Here is a 21,292-nt window from a genome sequence, read left to right on the forward strand (position 1 = left end):
AGACAAATCACTTAAATTTTCTGAACCTCAGTTTCCCATCTGTAAATTGGGCATAACAATACTTTGTCTACCTTCCCAATTTCAAATGTAAACTCTTTGGTCAAGGACCAGATTTTCAATGGACATAATGGGGGCCTTGGTTTCAGGCGTGTCCGCTAGGCCCTACCATAATGCATGTAAATTGTAAAAACGTGCAGTGTTGGTTGGGTCAGTTCTCTTGTTCCCTGCTTTGTGAAGTAGATCACAGTGTTGTAGTCCACCAGCTCTTGGAGATCCTTAACAGCAAGTTAGATCCCTTTAGTCCTAGGTAACTGACCTATATCTCTGTTCTCTCCACTACTGGATAATCTATGACCCCTGAAGTCATTCACACGAGAAAGAGCTCACTGAAGGTTCACTGCAATAGCATATTCCTATCACATAAGTTTGTAATGAGTTATTTGTTCTTCATTTGAAGCTTTCCTGCACTTTGCCTTTGGCTGAAATTTAAATCAGTAAACTGAAGAAAATGATTACGCAAGACAGACAGTCAGCATTATTACAGATTATTACTTCGCCAGTGCACTTCTTTCCATCCCATTCTTTTATCCTTCAAATAGGGCTTAAGTGAAACATTCACCTTATAGGTAGGGTTGAATGTCATTCTAATGGGAACACAGCAGAAAATATATTTACTAAACTTTATTCTCCTGTACCACTAGGGAGCATTATTGCTATTACAAACTGACATTTTAAATATAGGAAGACTAATCAGTACCACAGCTACAGTATAAGGAATCTGATGGACTATGTACAGTGGTAATAAGTTATTGGTTATCAATTAAATATTTGCACCTTAGAGTGAAAGATGACTAAATATAAAATACACAGCAAGTCTTTTATTTAGCGACAACAACAAAAAGAAAACAAAGATTCCTTCTTTACAGGACCTTCACTTAATCTTCCTCTGAGTCAAGAATGCCATTCAATAACTTGGCAGGTTTTTGTTTCCATCACACTTGGGCAGGCAGGGGTGATCAGTGAGAAAAGATAATGTTGGGTTGCCAAATCCAGGTATCATTGAGAAGATCCCATTTTTGCTCTGCCTTCTTCAGAAAGGGCAGCAGGATTTCTGATCTGGAAAGACTTTTCTTAGTTAGATTGGCTAATTCAGTTGCAACTTCACTGCTAATGGGTAAGAAACCAAGGGAAATTAAAAAAGAAAGAGGTATTTTGGTGATGAATCAGAGATAAATAAAATCTTGTTCTGGACACTTCACAGCCTCCATTTAATTAACAAAATGGAATCTGCTGCAAAGGATCCATTCTGTGATACAAATGTGGTGACAACTACCAGTACTTGCAGCTAAACTGTCATTTTTATTCAGGCACATCACTTGGTCATTAATTTATTAACAACTTGTTGGTTTTATTTCTGATGTTTTTAGGTCCCAGGAGGGGAAAACTTGAAGTTTACCTCTTAGGTGTTTCATCTCATCCTTTCTGTATTTTTGCTTTCTTTACTGATGTGCAGTCCATCTACAGAACCAAGTACTTCACCACCACCTGCCTATTGTAATCCAGCCTCTTCTGTGCATGGACCTGGCCCAGGTTCACCTAAGCAAATGTCTCAAAGGGGATCTGTGGTACAGCGGACAGAGAATGACAATAGGGCAACAGAGCAAGACAAGATGCAAGCACAGGTGAGTCAAATAAGAATCAACATGAGTAACACAGTTAGGGAGGAGAGCCACACCAACCTTGCTCAGCTGTCAGACTGCATTTTTAATCTGTCACCTTAAGGACCAAATTCAAACCTCTGCTCATTTTTATCCTTATTTTATTATTTTAGCATATTTGATACCCTATCTGTGATTGGAGTCCTAGCTCCTTTCCTGATAGTATCAAAATACCTCACCTCTTTCTATTGCAAGTAACATGTCAAGGAATAACATCATGGACCCAATTCTCAGTTACACTGACTATGTTTTATGCCACTGTGACAGAGAAAAAAGATGGCCTTCCTCTTCTCCATCCAATCTAGAATAGGTATTAAGGCTCTATACCAGTGGTTCTCAGCCTTTTTAGAGTCAAAACACTCCTCGCTAGGCTCAAAGCACCACTCAGAAAACATCAGCTCTTCATTTTCACTCATTTTTTAACTACAGAAAAATGATAGAATGATTCTTCTGTTGCAAAGAACCCAGAAAGACCTCAACAGGTTGGAGAGTTTTTGAGACTATGGATTCCTATTTGAAATCTCTGGGTTTATTTTATGAATCATGTTTGTATGTTGCTTCCAGGCTTAAGGATAGGGCCTGGTTTAAATTGCAGGCCCAGCTCACCAATATCATGGCCCAATCATGGTACAGGCCACCATTTTCATGCCCAGATCAAGGAGCACCCCCATTGCCCCCCTCCCCCCCCCCAGCCTCAGATTAGCTAAGGGGGCAGGTTTAAGGCAACAAAATGCTGCAGGCTGAGGAAAGCCAGCAGCAAAAGCCTAGCAGCCCAGGGGAGGGTGGGGGAGAAATGGGTTGCAAAAGGGACAGGGGGAAGAGAGAGCTTGGGGATGGGTAAGGGAGGGACTATTTTCTCCTACGCACACGTGTTCACTCCCCCAGCCCCTAACCCCCAAGACCCTAGTTTTCCCCTCTAAAGGAGTAAACAGTAGGGCTGTGAGAAATTTTGCCAGCAGTTTTGTTTTGATGCTGTTTTGACTCGTTTCGAGCTCAAAACAGCAAAATCAAAACAAACAGAAAGCTTCGAAATAGCCTTGAAATGAAACGAGGCAAGTCGAAACGTTTTCAAATTTTCAAAATGCTTTGAGTTTTGAGGCTCAAGCTGGGCTTGCCTGCACGGAAACAGAAATTAAAGTAAGGAGAGGGAGGGGGAAGGGGGGGGTGGAAAGAAATGCTCTCATTATTGACTGTGTAGCTGGCCAGTGACAGTCATCCTTTCCTGAGGTCCCTTCCAACCCCAGTGCTCTGGGGGAGGGATGGAAAAACTACATAAATGGCAGCATTGTTTGAACTGCCCTGCTTTCTGCCTTGGTGTCAGTTGGGTGGGGGCGCACCTTAACACACACACACACACACACACGCACACACAGTGTCACCCACCCATGTCATGAGTTTTGCCTGTCAGCAGCTAGAGGTGCAGGGCCTCTGAACCCAGACTCCCCCTGTACCTATCTCCTTGAAAGTTAGCAGGCTTCATGGCCTCAGCAGAGGCTACAATCGCTGCAGTTTTTACCCTGCTGCACCTTAACACACACAGTGTCACCCATGTCACAAGTTTTGCTTGTCCACAACTTGAGGTGCAGTTTCTCTGAAACCCCTGCACCTATCTCCTTGAAGCTTGACAGGCTTATTGCTCTCACAAGGGGCTATCATTTCTGCAAGTTTCATCCAAGTCAGGCCAGAAATGACAAAATTATAGTCTGTTTCAAGCTTCCCCATTATAGCCTACGGGCAAAACGACGAAATAGTGTTGAAACAGCGAAACTGTATCAACAAAACAAAATGGAACAGCGGTTTTGAATCAAAATGAAATGTGAAATGAATTGCTGTTCTGTCAAAACATCTAAACGCAAGTCAAAACAGAACAGTGCCATTTTGCACAGCCCTAGTAAACAGCCCTTTTGCTACCCATCTGCAAGCTTTCTCCTCCCTTTCTGCCTCCCCCTTTTGCAACCCATTGTCCCCCTCCCCTGAGCTCCTAGGCTTTTGCTGCTGGCTGGGGAATGCTTTTCCTAGCCTGCAGCAGCTATCTTGTTGCCACCAAATGCCATATGGTGGCATTTCACTGCAAATTGCATTTTTTGTGAAAATCCACAAAATTAAGTGATTTTCACAAAAAAATGCATAATTGCAATTTAAACCAGGCCCTACTTATGGGTTTCTTGTCATCCCATCAGGCAGGATCACCCTTTAGCACTGTTCCTGGAAACTGACCCTCAGGAATTCCACAGCATCTTGATTTAGAGCATGCCTGGTGCATTTTCAACCTACTTGCTAGACCAACTGAACTCTGGGAACCTGTGGCTTGTTTCTCTTGAAGCAACCTCAGAAGAACCCAGGGAAAGGTTTACTTCTTCCCTTAGTTTGAGGATCTTCCACCCCAGACTTCCTAGCAATGCTAAGAGAGACAGCACCGATATGGTCTAGGGGTGTGTGAAGTGGGTCCTATTCAATTCAGATTCGGTCCGAATTGGGGACAGCGATTCAATTTGTTGGTTCGGATCACTGTCCCTGATTCGATTTGGCCTAATCCAAATCTAAAGATTCGATGCTGATTCAGAGAATCAGCAATCTGGACATAGACACAGCTTTAAGTGTTTTTTCTACCTACCTTGAGGTACTAGTGTGACTCATAAACGCTGCAATGCTGGGGCGGATGGAGGCATCCCACAGGAGTGCAGGGGGCGGGGGGCCACACATGCTTGGCAGTGAATCCGGAAGTGGACTGGAAGTAGTTCCGGTCCACTTCTGGGTCTGCCGGGGAGTGCACTGGGGACCCCCCATGCTCCTGTGGAACACTCCATGAGCCCCAGCATCGCAGCATTCACAAGCTGCCTGCTACCTAGAGGAATGTAGAAAAAACATTTAAAGCTGTGTCTATGTCTGAATCACTGACTCTTTCTGAATCTCTCCAAATCGTTTCAGAGGGTTCGGATTCAATTCAGAGAGATTAAAGGGCCCCCTGATTTGATTTGGATTTAGAGATTCAGCCCCCGAATCAAGCTGAATCTCCATCGAATCGAATCAGGACCAAAACTTCGCACAGCCTGAATATGCTCCCCAATCATGAATCATATTGCAACAGTGCTAACATTGTGTGGCCTTCCATGGCCTCACTGAAAAGATCTCAAGACAGCCCAGGTTGCTGCAGCACCTGGTTGAGAATCACTGCTCTATACCAAACCTGCTCCTGGCCTCTGCTAAAGGGATCATGTTAAGAGCATGCCAGAAAGGGGAAGGGTAGTATCAATGAGCACACCACACTACCACATTACCAAGAAAGGAGCAACTGAAAATCAGCTCCCATATGTCCGGGCTCTGTTTTGCCAGCACTCCCCTGCTGGCCCTTAAAAGACCCCTCTTCAAGAATTACATGTTCGTGACTAATCTGAAACAGTGTTAGCAAGCACATATCAGTAGTAACAGCTGTGACATCTGCAGATATTGTTCAAGTCAAGAGCACTTCTTTTCAGCTGCTGGCACTTGCTGATTTCAGGTGAGTTAAAGCAGACCTGGGGCCTTTGGGCTCCTTTTCTTTTTTTTCCCCTTTTTTATTGTTAATCTTGGGCCCTATCAGACTGTTTGTTGACTTGTTCATTTTCTCCTGGGGGCTCTTTCTGAGGAATTGTATCCTCCTTTCCTGTTCTGAACTGTCATACGACAAGCTCTTCTAAGGTGGCTTGAAAAGAGAGAAACTGAAAGCCCCCAGAGTACAGCTGATTAAGCAAGTAGGTTGAAAATGCACCAGACGTGCTCTCAGCCAGATGCTGTGGTCTTGTCTGACAAGGTAACAAGGCACGCATGAGCCTGGAAGCCCTAGTTCCTAAGCTTGTGTGTCCATAACAACCAGGGCTCTTGGCTTTTGGGCAGCCCACTTGATGGTGAGCTTGCAAGCCAGAGCATTCCCTGGCTCCTAGGAACCAGCCTGACAAGCTGCCTATAGGGTTTGAATTACACTTTGACTCTGTTTGGGGGTCTGTGGCGGTGGCAGCCGGAAAGAGCCACCGCCGCATGGGCTGCTTAGAAAGGCACGGCATGGCCCAAGGGCTTACCGACCCATGGGGAGGTTCTTGTCTCCTATGGGGGGCGCTCAGCTCCCCCCCAAACTCTCCCATAATTTGAACCCTGGCTGCCTAGATAACCAGTTTCCTGGCCTACTCTCCCACAGTCAGCCTAGAGACTCCTCAATAGCAGCTTAATAACTTCCCTTACCACTGTGCCCCTTTCTGTGCTTACCCTGGAAGTCCTCCACCCCAAACCTCTGAGCAGCGCCAGAAGCAGCAGTACAGATATGCTCCCACATTGGAGTGTTCCCTTTCATGACCAAGTCCAAGGTTTGAGGTTTTAAATTATTTTTCAATCTGAATCAGAAAGAAATGCTTGGAGTTTCCCACAGGGTAGATATTCCATATTTTTAGCTATCTTAATACCCTGAGTTAATGGCTATCAATTAACCTAAGGTAAAATTTTAATACAGGCAAACTCTACATATTTTATAACTTCTTATAGCAATATTTGCACATAAAATGATTACAAGTAACACCTCAGTAACATTTAAGGCAAATATTTTTTTCTCTTTCTTTAATAGGCAATAGCTTCTATTGAGGCAGAACTACTAAAAACTCATGAATCCATCAAAGATCTTCACAATGAAAAAAGGTAAGTTCATTAATGAATATCAAAACTAAAGCTTGGTAGAGATTATTGATCAAGTTAGACCTTGGTGAGAAGTAGTTTTTATTCTGGGAGATATTAGGAATAGGAATTTCATCTTATCTGAAATAAACAATACATAGAGATGTTGCTTTTTCTTGGACAAATCAATCATTCAGGAGAAAATTATGATTTGGGTCCTTTAACAGGTTTTATTTTGAAATTTTAGGTCAAATTTTCTGCTGGCCTAAATTATCAGGGTTCCATTTAAGTAAGTGTAGCCGTTCCAATTCCTAACAATGGAGATTTGGCCTTACATGTAGTGTGACAGAATGGTAGAGTGGCAACTAGTTCAAGTATCTTGCTATAGTGCCAGAGGAGTGAATTCAAGTATTGTGCTGTATTTGTCAAAGGGTACCCTCATTTGACTGAGGTATAAGTAAAGTTATTTGCAGTGGCTTGGGGAGCAAGTGGCCAGATGTAAATGCTAGCCACATAAATTTCTTGTTTGTCTTAATTGTGCCAGCGTAATGAGCCTTCTAGGCATAGGTAGACCATGACTGGCTGATATGCTGCACCAATAGACATAACATATTATTGTTAAATGCAGCCTATTATAATCATGGTCTTTTTATCTCCTTTTCATGTTCTCAAAAGCAGTACCAGAAGGGCTTCATTAATATGTATTGTCACTTGTTAGGAACCCAAAAATAGCTGGAATCTCCTGAGTTACCACATCCAGTCTCTTACTATCACCTGCATTCACACCATCCAACTATTTAATAAACTTTACCTATGAACTATTGAGGCACTTGTCTCCAGTATTCCTATTGGAAAGCTGTTCCAGAACCTCGGTCCTCACTAGACACCTTCCAATTTCCAGCTTGAGTTTATTCATGACCAGTATATACCATTCGTTGTTTTTATTTAAGCTAGATGAGAATACTGGCTCTTCTCCATCCCTGTTGTATTCATAGGGAATCATCATATGCCCTATGTCAGGGGTTGTCAACCAGGGGTACACATACCCCCAGGAGTAATTAGAAAGGTCTTTGGAGGTAGGCGGGGGGCAGGCAGGGATGAAGTGTGCCCTGGAGCACAGCAGCAACGTCTCCCCCAGTGCGTTCACCTCTTACCTGGAGGAGGGGTGCATTTAGTGGTGCTGGCCCCACATGGCACACTGCAGTGCCTCCCTGCCCCCCAACCCAGCTCGCTCTCCTGATTGGCTCCCGGGCTGCCGAGAGGGTCTCAGTGGCAGGGGGTGTGTGTTTCTATGCCCACTCTCAGGAGTAAGGCCCGGGGGGGAGGGGGGGTGAAGGGTTGGAGAGGGCGAGCAGAGCTGGGTGGGGTCACCACCACCCCCACTGCTTTCCCATGGCCAGTTGCACATGCGACTCCATGAGCAGCTGACCAGCAGTGCCAGCACAGGATGGTGGGTGGCGGCAGTGGCTACCACATGCAAGTCACCCCCACCCCGGCTTCATGTCCGGCCACCACATGTGAGCACAGCCCCCCCCAGCTCCGTGTCCAGCCTCTGCTTGCAAGCACCACCCCCCACACTCAGTGTCTGGCTGCCGCCCCCAGAAGAGGTACACCTGTTAAAAAAGGTTGAAAATCCCTGCCCTACATGTTACAAGGCTAAAATAAGCCAAGGTTGTAAAGGGAGGGCCTTCATCCCCATGATCATTGTACTCATGCTTCTTTTAACAGTTTGGTTTGATTTTGTCTTTCTTTACCACATACGAGCAGAATTATACACAATTTCCAAATGAGACTAAAGTATCATTGCCTTCTATAATGATACTAATATTTCCATTCCTGTACTAGAAACACCTGTCCTGATATATTTTGGGATTGGTTTGGTTTGGTTGCTTAATCACATGTTGGTGGCTCACCATCATTCTGTTACTTGCCACTAGCCCCAGGTTTCCAGTGTTGTTTCTAACTGATGATCTCTTAGCAGAAAATTGTCTTAGTCTCTAAATGCATTACTTTGCACTTTGAACTATGACATTCCATTCCATTTCTTATTTCAGTTTTCAAGCTCATTCAATTCTTCCTGTAAAATATTTTGTTCCTCCACCATATTGACAAGCTCTCCCAACTTTATGTCAAGAGCAGATTTTATTAGCAGACTCCTACTTTTTGTGCCAATGTAATAAATGAAAATACTGTTCAAAGACTGTTTCTTGATGAACTCCATCTGTCATCACCCCTTCCTCCAGTTCTTTATCTATTTAATAGTTTTTATACCAGTTCCCATTTTCTCCAGTTTAAGAAATTTTCCTATGTGGCAATATCCCAGAAGCTTTCCTGAAGTCCAGACAGATCTAAAAAATTTCCCTCATCTAGAAAAATCAGTTATCTTATGATAGATATCAGTTTAGTTTGACACAATCAATCTTTCAAAAACCCATGTTGTATTTTACCCCATTTTCTTCCATTATATTGTTTTCATTTTTATTGTTATAACACTATACCTGTTTTCCATCAGCTCATAATGAACACAAGCAAAGATATCTTAGCCTGTCCTCCCTGCAATGGAACAAATAAAAATAATACAATTAGCAAGTCTCCAAATCCTTCTTATATTGCCCTCATATTAATTTAACATATGGCCTGTGGGACAGATCTGGCCCCTGGTGCTGCCTTGTTGACCCACATGCAGCACTAGCCAGGTCCCAAGCTGTGGTACTTGCTTGGGCCATTGTCCTGGACTGGCCAAGGCAGGTGCCATGTGTGCTGGATCAGGCATGTAGGCTGATGGGGTCGGGGGGTCTGTGGACCTGATTCAGCCTGTGGACCAGTCCTGAGTCACTCATCCAGCCCACAGGGCCAGATGAATTTGGCACCTCTAATTTAATGTTTTATCATTGTATTTACAGCTAATGTAAGCAAAATCCTCTGTCACTTCTGGAACGCAGAGTTTAGCCTACACCCATTTTGTACAGCCAAATTGTCCAAAAAAACCCATAGTGAGAAGAACTTCTCAGCATCAACCAACAGAAACATTTTTAAGAACTGTTTTATTGAAAATAGGATTTCTGTGCCAGGCCCTGCTCCTTTTATAACATCAGTAGTGTTGAAGACTTAAAGACCAACTGAAAGGCATGATAACCCAACTTCAAGCCTTATTTCATTAGACAATGAATTTGGATGTGCAAAAAAAAGCATTTTAGGTAGAATATTCACAAGAGTGATGGCCTAATTCTACTTCCCTTGAAATCAATGGGACTTCATCCTTTATTTACTGGGAATAGATTTAGACTTGCAATGAATACATTTGAAAGTCCCCCTCCATCTTTAAATGTTAACCTTCAAACTAGAAATAAGCTGCAAATGTTTTAATGGTTAGGGTACTTAACCAATGAAATAACTCACCTAGGGATGTGGTACATTCACCATCACTTGAATTCTTTAAATAAGACTGGATTGAAGTAGAAGATACGCTTTAGCTCAAATTACTGAATGAAGTCTTCAATGACTTGCATTTTAAACAGGCACCTCACAAAAAGTGGAAGTGTGGCCGTATTAGTAACAATGAGTTTAAGACTATAGTACAAGGTTGTAGGGAGAAAAATCAAGAAAAGCAAAATACAAACTGAGTTGCACCTAGGAAGGAACATAAAGGGTGCCTGTGGACTTGCGGGGAGGCTGCTCCATTGCACTGTAATTATGTAAGCATAATTACAGCACGTTGGAGGAGACTCGATTAGTCAAGTCTGCTGGAGTGTGCTAATTAGCACACCTTCAGCAGCCTCCACATCTTGTATATCAACGTCCCCATGTTTCAGAATGGCAATGGGGGCGCTTTAGCTAAAGCTCGTTCAACAAACTTTAGTTAAAGCACCCCTGCCACCATTTTGAAGTGTGGAGACTCCAATACAAGAAATGCTGCAGGCACTTTAATTGGAGCAGCTCTTAGAGTCGCTCTAATTAAAGCTTCCCCCCCCCCCACCACCACATGTTTTGGGCATGTGTAAAAATGCCCAAAACTAGTAAGTGGAAGGTCAAGGAATGTGCAGGTCCTTTACTGAATGGGGAATGCAATGCAACAACAGAAATTAAGGGAAAGGCTGAAGTGTTCAATTTTTTTTTTTTTTTTTTTTTTTAACTTCAGCCTTCACAAAAAGGTCAAGCATCAGATACCAAGTATTATAAGTACCAAGGAGAGGAGCTATAATCAGCTTAGAGTAGGGAAAAACAGGTTAGAGATTGCTTACACAACTTGGATGTTTTCAGCTCAGGGCTACATGAGATGCATCTTGGAGCCCTCACTGAAAAGGCTAAGGTAATTTCAGGCCAGTTCAGTAGTCCTGGAATTACAGGGAACCTGCACTTGTGGATTAGAAATTGGCTCAAAGACAGAAAGCAATGAGTGAGTATAAGAGGTTAGTTTTCAGGGTGGAAAGTGGTAAAGAATGGGGCGCCCCTGGGAACTGTGTTAGGACCAGTGCTATTTAACATATTCTTATGGATATGATCTGGAGAAAGGGGTGAGTAGTGAGGTGGCCAAATTTGCTGATGATGCAAAATTATTCCAAGTGGCAGACTGTGAGGAACTACAGATGGATCTGGCATGATTGAGTGAATAGGTAACTAATGACTAAATGGCAGATGCAATTCAATGTAGATAAGTGTAAAGTGATGCACCTGGGCAAAAATACCCCAAACTTTACCTACATTATGATGGGCTCTACATTAGCTGTTACTACACAATACTGTGGCTGTAGTAACATGCGCTCACACTAATGCAACTGAGGAGCAGGCTCAACAGGGATACCAGAATGGCCGTGCACCTCAGGAGCCTTTGCTAGTGGCAACTTCATGCCACCCAGCCATAGAAGCCAGGTAGCTTTGCATCCCATCGTGCATTTGGGGAAGCTTTGAGCTGAATGGTGCCCCTCTCTGGGACATTATCATGCCCAGTAGAGTATCTGAGCGGGGGAGTGAACAGGGCACCAGGAACAGTCCCCAGGGAGCCCATGCTGCAGGGCTGGTACAGCTGGTGTGTGATGAGCCAGCCCTGCTGCAGCCTATGCACTATGGCTGCCCGACTTCTATGGCTGGGCAATGTGGGGCTGCACCTGCCACAGAAAAAGCTCTCGGGGTGAGGGGGCCATTTTGGCATTCCCTCTAAGTTGACACCTGGGCCATGTGCCCTGCCCTAGTTATACCATTGGCTACTCAGAAGAACTTTCTAACTACAAGAGTAGAAAAGCACTGGAACAGATGACACAGAAAGGTTGTAGAAACTCTGTCAATGAACATAAAGTTCAGATTAGACAGGGATAAGCCTGCCTTAAGCTGAGTGTTGGACTAGATGACCTCCTTATGTCTCTTCCAGTCCTAAGACTGCATGAGATTCCATGGCTTGCATTAAGCTGTAGACCAGACCAGGTAGTCATAATAGTTCCTCTGGCCTTAATTTCTCCAACTCAGTAGTTTCATAACTGGTAGGGTTGGAAGGGACCTGAGCAGATCAATCAAGTTCAACCCCCTGCCATGGGCAGAAAAGGATGCTGGGGTCAAACAACCCCAGTAAGGTGTCTATCTAGCCTCCTTTTGAAGACCCCCAGGGTAGGGGTGAGCATCACTTCCCTTGGAAGTTGGTTCCAGATCCTAGCCGCCCTGATTGTGAAGTAGTGCCTCCTGATATCTAGCCTGAATCTACTCTCAGTCAGCTTATGGCCGTTGTTCCTTGTTACTCCCAGTAGTGCTCGGGGGAACAGGGACTTTCCCATAGCCTGTTGGTCTCCCTCGGCCAGTTTATAGATGGCCACCAGATCCCCTCTCAGCCTTACTTGTGGAGGCTGAACAGGTTCAGGTCCTGTAGCCTCTCCTCGTAGGGCCTGCCCTGCTGCCCCCTGATCATGCGAGTGGCCCTCCTTTGGGCCCTCTTGATGCTATCCACATCTCTCCTGAAGTGAATAAAATGCTACAAATTAGTTTCTACACTATAAAAGTTCCCTTCACTGTTTGGTTCCTTGTTATTCAAGGCTGGGCTTTGCAGTGCTCACACCCAGCTTTTCTTTATCCTCTCTTTTCCCCTTACACATGTTGCTGGTATGACTGGATGTGCACTTCACAGGCATCCACAAAAAGGGCCAAATTCTTGCTTAGCATACCTTGGCTGAAGTCAGAGAAGTTACAACAGCACATGCATTTGGCCTATAATCAAATCTTGTTTCCTTCCAGGTATTCAGCTCCTTCTATTGCTAGTATTGCTGCTTTGTTATGCCCAGTTAAATCAGCAGACTTCTCAGTGTTCTCACCAGAGGCATAGCTGCCAGTTCTGCAACCTGGGTGGTGGCTGAGTGTGGTACAGGAGCAGTGGCCAGAAGTCTGTTGGAGGGAGATGTCACCTCCTTTTTTTGCTGCCAGCATGTTTTGAGTGCCCCATATATACATTGATTTTTGGCAGCAAAAGAAGCAACATCTGCCCCTACAAAATCATACCTCTGGCTGCTGCTTCCATATCATACACCATCACTGCCTAGGGCATTGTGCATTGCTGCCACGGCTCTGTCCTCCTTGCTGCCAGAGCTGAAGACACTGTTTGGAAGATGCAGAGCATGGTGGGGATTGGGGAAGGGTTGAGACATGTCCTTTGCTTCAGTTCAGCAGTTCTCCTCCTTAGACAGCATCTGGGGTTTATGCCCTGCTTATCCATCCATTGTTACACTACCAGTGCTCACCTTATGTAGCATGACTGCTAAGCAAAAAGGTATTCCTTTTTTTGCTTAGTCCTTAGGCTCATGCTCATCTCTTGCATGCAGGTTAATGCAAGTTAATGCATGTAAAACAATGGCAGCTGAGATAATACCCAAGAAGCCTGCTCCTTTAGGCTAGGGACAGACATTACACATAAGCCAGTTTAAGTCTGTAACAGAACAGATGTTCACTGCACGTAAATCAGTTTGAAAGTGGCTTGAGATAAATCTGGCTGAATGTAGTACCAGATTTAACCAATTTGGGTCAAACCAGTTTATGCAATGTCTGTCCTAGGCCCCTTCCTGGTTTAACTTAAACCAGAGTCCCCCAGCATCCCAGATGCTTTGCAGCCTTGGGTGGGGCTCTTTGCTCCACAGCAGGGCTGGCCCTACCCCCTCCCCGCCAGCTCCCTAGCTAGAGCTCTATCAGACACCACAGGTAGTGGCATCTGCCTGGGTTCCTCTTGCCCCTCCCCTGCTCCCACAGCACAGACCATAGCCAGCTTGCGTATGCTAGCTAATGCTGAGATGCATCTGTGTAGCACAAAGGTAGACAAGACAGTATCCACTTAGGCCTTTTTGGAGCTAATCAACAGGTAGCTGGTAATGTCCCTCCATTCCTTCCTTGGAAAAAAAGATGTTTAAGAAGAGCTTGAACTAATGAGAGAAGCTTTTATTTTGTTATGATGGGGTGCTAAATGTTCTGTTATCAACTCCTGGTGCAACTCCCTGCTCGTTCCCTCACCAATCAGAAGCAGCGAAGTGGGGGGGAAGGGGAACCCCTACCTAATCAAAATATCTGGCTGGGGCCTCGCCACACCCCACCCCCCAGCTCAGCACTGTTGAAGGGAAGGGAAAGCTGCTCTAGTGCCCCCTCGCTTCTAGCCTGAGCCACTGCAGGTAGGTGCTGGCATTTCTTCAGTCCAAAGGGGATATCTGTGTGGTTACAAACTAGTTCAGCCTCACCAGGTTAGACTAACCTGCAAAGATTGAGTCAATTCAGGCTCAGGCTTTCTGAATGTCTGTCCCTAGCCTCACTGTTATCTCACCCTTCCTCAGGACCCAACCCTGAAGCCCACAAATGAGTAACTCCACTCACAATAGTCTCCTCCTTTCCCCAGTATTAGTCATTGAAATTATTCATGCAAGGTTATTTATTCCTGTGCATATTTATGGGATAGAGCCCTGAAATAGCTGGAAAGTGCTTAGCACCCTGCAGGATGGAGCCAGATTAAATGCTGCCATATAAAGAACGATGCAAACACTTTGAATGTTCCAACTTCTGTGCGTGTTACAGCTACACTAAATCACTTAACATAAATAACACCAGCTAAAAATCACTGGGGCTACTCCAGCCAGGAAGACAAGCATTCAAGGGTTTTTCTTGAACCTTAGTGTTCTTTTTTTATTAGGGTGTTTTTTCTCTTAGAAATAGCTATTAGGCACAATGAATGTACAATAGTATTGTTTGTTGCTTACATCAGCCAACACATTATACAATGGAAAGTTAATCAGATGAGTTTTTGGAGAAAACAGAGCAATAGAAATAACTATTTTAATTATACACAGAAGCTAGTTTACTGCTTCCCTGCTAACCAGCTTTTCCATCTCTGCCTCCATCCCAGCAGTATGGAAGACAGAGCTCTATTGCTATCCTGTGGGTAGCATTTATCAATCAGATCCTGTCCCTAGATTAGAGAAGTGGGTGGAATGTATGTATTGTCTGCCGTGAGTGGCTATTATGTACATAATCTCTAATGCTCCTTCTCCAGTGTGTGGGTAGTCAGCACTTTTAATTGCAAGACACCACACAGAAGGTATTTAGGAAGACAGAACATGATTAGGGAATTGTGGGCTAGAATCCTCTTTAAATATACCCAGAGACAGAGGGCAGCTTGCACTCCACTATTCAGGGCCTACCAGGAGTAAGTTTACCCCAGGCAGAGGGGTCTATGGCTATTGCAGGGTTAAAGAAACATTCTGGATGTACCTCTTCAGCATTGTTCATACCCTTTCCTGCCCGGAATACCCTTATGACAGAGGTTGCTGTATAATCAGGTTAGCTTAGTTCCCAACACCCAGACCTCCCCACCCCAGAGATATTTCCAAAGATAAGTAAATCTTGTGTGCATCTGTGCCACCCTATTATTCTCCTATGCCCTGCATTAATGAACATGGGTTATTTCGTTTTGTCCCCTTGCCCTTCTCTGTGGCTTGGCAGGTACCTGAAGAAGCAGTTAAACAAATGGAAAGCCAAAGTTCAGCTCCTCCACAACTCCCAGGAAGACACAAACAGCAAACTAGAAGCAAAATTCCAAGTATTGATGGCAAACCATGAAAGCCTAAGGGCAGAGCTCCAGCAAATGAGGCAGGAAATAAAGGTAGGATGAACAGCACACCAGGAATCTTAGCAATAAGCAGGCAAATGGCATACTCCAACAACTTTTCATAGACCAGCACTATATTATTGTTTCTTTGTGCTTTCCCTGCTTGCATATTGACAACTAGAGTATAGACTCCTCAGGGAAGGGACATTTTTTCTTGTACAGTACCTAGCACAAAGTCTTTGCCCATAGTTTGAGCTGCGAGAAGCTACTGCAATACAAATAAGAATTTCTCTTCAAAACCTATCAAAGTGAATAAAAATGAATAAGAATGTGGGAGCCTTTGGAGGGATTCAGATGATGGAAGAGTCTCCCCAGAGAATTGCTCAGTATCTCATTATCTGCTATGTTTAAACCTTACTAAAAAACACACTACACGGAGAAACCCTACATGGGAAAGATATATAAAACTGCTTAGTAAAATTGTGATATACCCAATTTCCCTCCTAAATTGTCAGATAGAAATGAATTATGCCAATGGCAAATGCCTTACTTCTTCCTAAATATTTTAATTCTGATTCATGTAAAGTATCCTTGCTTTCTAAATTTTAAGTGCTGTTTTTATTGAAAATCATCAGTCCACACACTGTACAATTAGACCTCATCTTGCAGTTAGGTTTATGTACGTGCAATCTGCATGTACAGCCCATACCAAGTGACCCAACCTGGTGTGTGGGTATGGGTGTGTATGTAGTCCTTTTGAGTTTTGCTTCAGTTCCTTAACCATAAGGCTATCCTTCCTCTCTGCTTGGGTTTCTATTAGTATCGTATCAGATTTTATCAACAATAACTTCCTCTGTAAAATGTGATGAATTACTTTGCATGAGCCATTTTCTCACTTCATATATTTGCAGTTTGATTTCTTAGTTAGATTCTACTAGAATAATTTTCCAGCAAATTAAGTCTTGGGCTATTATCACCTCCACTTTTTATTGACATAATGGGGTGTAATATCTTCAGACTGAAATTACAACATCTTAACAGAAATTGATAATTAAGAAATAAAACCCATGTACAACGTAATTAGACCTAATACTCTGGAAATAAGACAGTGGGGGGGAAATGCAAAGAGATAAAAAGATAGAGCCTGATGATTTCTCTATACACACCAGTTGTTTTGTTTTGTTTTTTATGGGCCTGATCTGAAATCCATGGAAAAATTCTCATTGAGCCATTTGTGCCTACAGTCTGGATCTGAGACCTTAACCTCATTTTGCTAGGTACTATACAGTACAGAAGAATAGAAAAAAAAAAAATCACATTCTGAAGAGCTACAGTCCAATTAGACAAGACAGGCTGAGAGAAAGGAAGCACATATAGCCTTTTTTCATATTATATTGTCACAGGAAGAATAACTGCTTTCCACTGGGATTTTGTTGTAGGGGTAGGAATTGAAACCAGTCCTTCTGCGTCTTGATTCAATGCTTTAACCATAAGGCTATGCATCCTATCTGGGCTTCTACTAGTATTGTATCAGAAGTTGTCAACACGAAGTTCCTGTGTAGAACCTAATGAATTAGTTTCTCATGAAATCTTTTTCCCCACCGAGAAGTGCAGGTTTGGCTCACCCACAATATTTCACAGATCTGGGTCATTTTCAGTTACGTAAAATAATTTAAAAAAAAAAAAAAATGAAGCAAAACATTTTGTTAAAAACAAATTATTTTGATTGTTCAAAACAGAACATTTTATTCTGAAATTAAGCTTCTTTTTAAAAAAAAGTATTTAACAATCATTGAAATGAAAATAAAACATTTAATTTCAGGTCAGAGACATTATTTTGTTCAATGTAAAATGAAATATTCTCTCCTCCTCCCTCCCTCTGGTTAATCAAACTAAGAGTTTCAGGTTGACCAAATTAATTCTTTTAAAGTTTTAGGAACTACCGGCAGCTGAAAAATGAACTTGCATAGGTCTATTCCCGTGTTATGTTTACCATAGGTATTATTACAGCCACCAAATCACCCTTCATTCACACTGGGCCAAAATATGGAGGCAAAACATGAGGATGCTTTGCAGGGAATTAGGCTACAGACTGCATTGGATTCTATTCTACTGAAGGCCAGCCCTGGAGCATGTGGGAATTGTAAAGCCAAGGACCCCTTTAGCTTAGTACAAGGAGGGCAGCTCTTACAGATCCAGGATGATCCTGTTACAGTCAACATGACATTATCAGGTGGCAAGTTGAGGTCCATACCTGTGCAGCATGGAAATCCTTTAATGGGACAGCATGAGAAATCAAGAGAGAAAGGTATCCCTCAAACATGTCAGCCAGGGACATGCCAACCTGAAGTGACCAGGGACCTTCACAGTGAAATTCTGCCCCTGGCTCCTGGTCATGCTGCAGCACAAGTGCCACTTCGTCAGAAGGAGATGGAAGAGGAGGAGGAATTACAGCAGCTAGTGACGAAGCTGAAGGATGCTTTGTCTTTCCAAGTACAACCAGGTAAGAGTTCCTAGAGTCATCAGATGCTGGGCCTGACTCCTCTTTCCAGTATCCAGTTTACCCTTGCATATCTTCATAGACTTCAGCGGAGCAATTATTGATGCATACAAAGATGAAAGAATCAAGAACTCGACCCAATGGACCAAATTCTATTCTAGTATTAAAATTTTTTTTTTTTTTTAAATGTGAGAACAAGGTTTTTCTCAGTATTAGTATAGGTATAATCTGGACTAAAATCTGCACATAATATACAGATTATACACATCAGAACTAGGAATCAAAGGTTAATTTTCTCCCGGTTCTTATTATAGAACCTCCACTACATGCCTCATCAGTCTATTACACTTAATCCAGAGCAAAGCTTTTGATTTAAACAGAATTACTCCATATTTGGACCCAGAAACAAGCCCCCAGTGCTGGAGCCATTTAGAAGTGGGCAAGATGTTGTAACAGTCAGTTAGAGAAATAGGCTTGCATTAGCAGAAGCTATACTGAAACAAAGGGAGAGCATGGGGGGCAAAATAACGTAAGCAGCTGCATTCCCAGACCAACCTCATGACATTGTCCTATGCAGGACTGCTGCCTAGGATGCTCAGGCCTCACTTTATAGACAGGAACCTCAGAGATCTCTTCTTCCTCTGTTGTACAAGTCCACAATTGTTTGCTTTCCAATCCCACAAAATCCCTTCATAATCAGTACAGCACTCAGGATACCTCACATTCTTAATAAGCAAAGCTGACAAAGCTTTCATTTTCAAAGAGGTACCTGGAAGTGGGGTTTTAGATATAATATTCAGGACTTTTGCTGTAGCATATGCTCTAAAAGGTATGCAATCTGTCTTGCTTTACAGCTCAGCAATCTGTTTTAAAGGAGGTGTTACTCTCCGCAGCTGAACATGTTTGCAGGTCTTTCTCTGATCTAATCAATCAAGCAACTTTGCCAGCTTGGAAGTGATGGGAGGCCAGCATTCACTTTACAGCTTCATTTCACTGTTTCCCAGGTAACTGAAGCCATGTCTGGCTCTCTAAAGTTTCCCAGATTTACATTGTGATAATCTAATTTAATTGTGTTCTGCTTCCACTGACTTCACCAGCAACTTCCATGGGCTAGAGAAGAATGCTCCAGTTTTATTAGTCCTATATATTCCTACCCATCTCAAAGAAGTTAGCAGCAGGTCCTCAGCTAGTATAAATCAATGTGATTTTTCCAATGTTGCACTGATTGATACCAGCTCTTGAACTGGCTCATTCTTCTCATTGCTATATTACCTGATAATAGGTAATGTTTCTGGAATGTCTGTTTTTACTTTCTACTGGTTTTTGTTTTGTTTTTTGTTTTTAACAGGGGTGATGGCTTTAGCCAGTATGTTTCAAGGATAAGTTATCTGACACATCCAGCTTTGAAAAGCATGGAATAGAAAAGAGAAATTCTTAACTGTCTATATTTTCAGCATCTGAGAGTCATGAATTTGCATTTTACCAACCAGGCATCTGAATTTATGAGAAGGAAAAAGTGCTTTGACCACTTTAGAGACATTTGATTCCTTTAGAAGTCCCTCCCACTGCTTACTTATTGATACATATGCATATCTAAATCCAAAACATTTCACAAGAACCTTGTTGTTTGTAATATCTAAAAGGTTAGAAAAAAACCTGCATTTATTTTTATTTTGTTTGCTAGCACTGTGTATTCAGTGGCCATGTGTTTTCATAGGCCATGCATCCATTCCATTCCAGCCTTATTTAGTCTTTAAAGTTCACACACTGATATTTTCTCATCCTTACTGCTCTTATTAGCACTACCAGCTGCCAGGCACATACACCAAATCAAGTGTCTATGAGGGGGATTAAATTTTGTTGGCTACGATCCCCACCTGAAGGAGACTGCAGGATAGGCATATTTGCATATTTTTAAGTTTTGTTATATTTGCATTCACTGTTCTTAATAAACCAAAGAGAACAATCATCTTGATGCTGCCTTGTTTTTGTAAATTGAAACTGGCTTTTAAGTTCATGTATACTCTAGAGATCATCAGCCTGTTTTCACTCTTTAGCCTTTTACTTTTTCCCTGACTACCTTTGTTCTGGAAAACCTTTAGCTTTTTCCTTTACCTGTGTGCTGGGGGGAAAAGATAATTTCCACTTTAATTTGCCACTTTTAATTTTTTTTTACTGTTTCTTTAAAAAGATTTTTAGTGTGTTTATTGGGTGTTTTTATTTTAACAATTCATTTTCATTAGAGTTGCAAAATTTGTATGCCCTGTTGCCTTTCAGCTGTTCTGTAAATTACAGAAGTGTTAGGACTTCATTTAAAACTTGTCTGCTGTTTTGATTTAACCCTTTCCTTTAACTCTCAGGTCCGCTCACCTGCTTTTTATTTTTTTAGGTTACTTTAGCGTTCAGCAAGTTTTTTATTTTCTGAGGTAGTGGCTTTTATGCTTCACTGCTTTTTAGTGGCTAGATTTTGAAATCTCAGCTCTTTTATCCTTTCATCAAGAAAGATACAATTTTAGCTGATCTCCTCCCAGTCCTGCCCCTCCAACCTCCAGTAACTTTTGGTTGCTCCTTGTACTTTTCCATTCATGCCACAAGTTAATGTGCTTTGCCAGCCAAGTACATCCCTTGAAGCATGGCTTCTTTTCCTTGTGCCTTTTTTGTGGGAGGATAATTCAAAAAAAGGCAGCCGTCAAAGTTTCCTCCATGGCTTGCCCTAGCCTAGATCCTTCAGCATTTGTCAGGTATGATCCCTGGACCCATTTTGAGTTCTTTAGGTACTAGTATGAAGGATAACTATGACCTGACTGCCTATATAACCTTGCACTTTTTGGTCATAACATCTGCTGGTTATAACTGCTTTATGTGATTGTAACTCGATTATTTCAACGAGGTACACCAACATAGATTGGAGTAACCAAGGAGAGTCAGGTTCAGGATATCTTAAAGTTGTTCTGGGATAAGGCTGAAGGTTATGACAAAATGTTGGGTCTGGGTTATTAGTTTACTACCGGATAGATAAAGAAAAGGCAAGATTTCTGAATGTGTGATGCGTTACCAGTATTTACTATTGACAATTTCTCTCTCTTTCAGGCCATTCTTGCTCTGTAAAGGATCCATGGTGCTTATTTCTTTGGAATTCTGCTGTATGTTTCTGGTTAATGACTATAGTGAGGAACACATGCTGCTAAGAAAATACTGTACTTCAAAAACTAAGGAATGGGAATGTAGATCCATCATCCTGCGGTCATTGTTCTGCAAAAGATACAGAGAACAAATAAGTACCAATGTGGACATGGATTTGCATAAATGATGAAAGCCATCATGATTCAGAAATAATTTTACCTCTACTAGATTACTTAGGTCAGGACATAGTACAAT

At 42.6% G+C, this 21,292-nt stretch overlaps 1 long non-coding RNA gene across 1 annotated transcript; it reads right to left on the reverse strand.

Annotated features, from left to right (window-relative positions):
* Window positions 1-991: 991 nt before the first annotated feature.
* On the reverse strand, window positions 992-18,778 carry LOC102383559. The gene is made up of 4 exons (XR_324534.2): window positions 18,684-18,778; window positions 8,855-8,909; window positions 1,457-1,620; window positions 992-1,116 (listed from the first exon to the last, which is right to left on the reverse strand). It is a non-coding gene; the product is annotated as an uncharacterized LOC102383559 (long non-coding RNA).
* Between the last annotated feature and the right edge of the window lie 2,514 nt (window positions 18,779-21,292).

Source organism: Alligator sinensis, unplaced genomic scaffold, assembly GCF_000455745.1.
Source record: "Alligator sinensis unplaced genomic scaffold, ASM45574v1 scaffold372_1, whole genome shotgun sequence".
In the NCBI taxonomy this organism is placed as follows: Eukaryota; Metazoa; Chordata; order Crocodylia; family Alligatoridae; genus Alligator; species Alligator sinensis.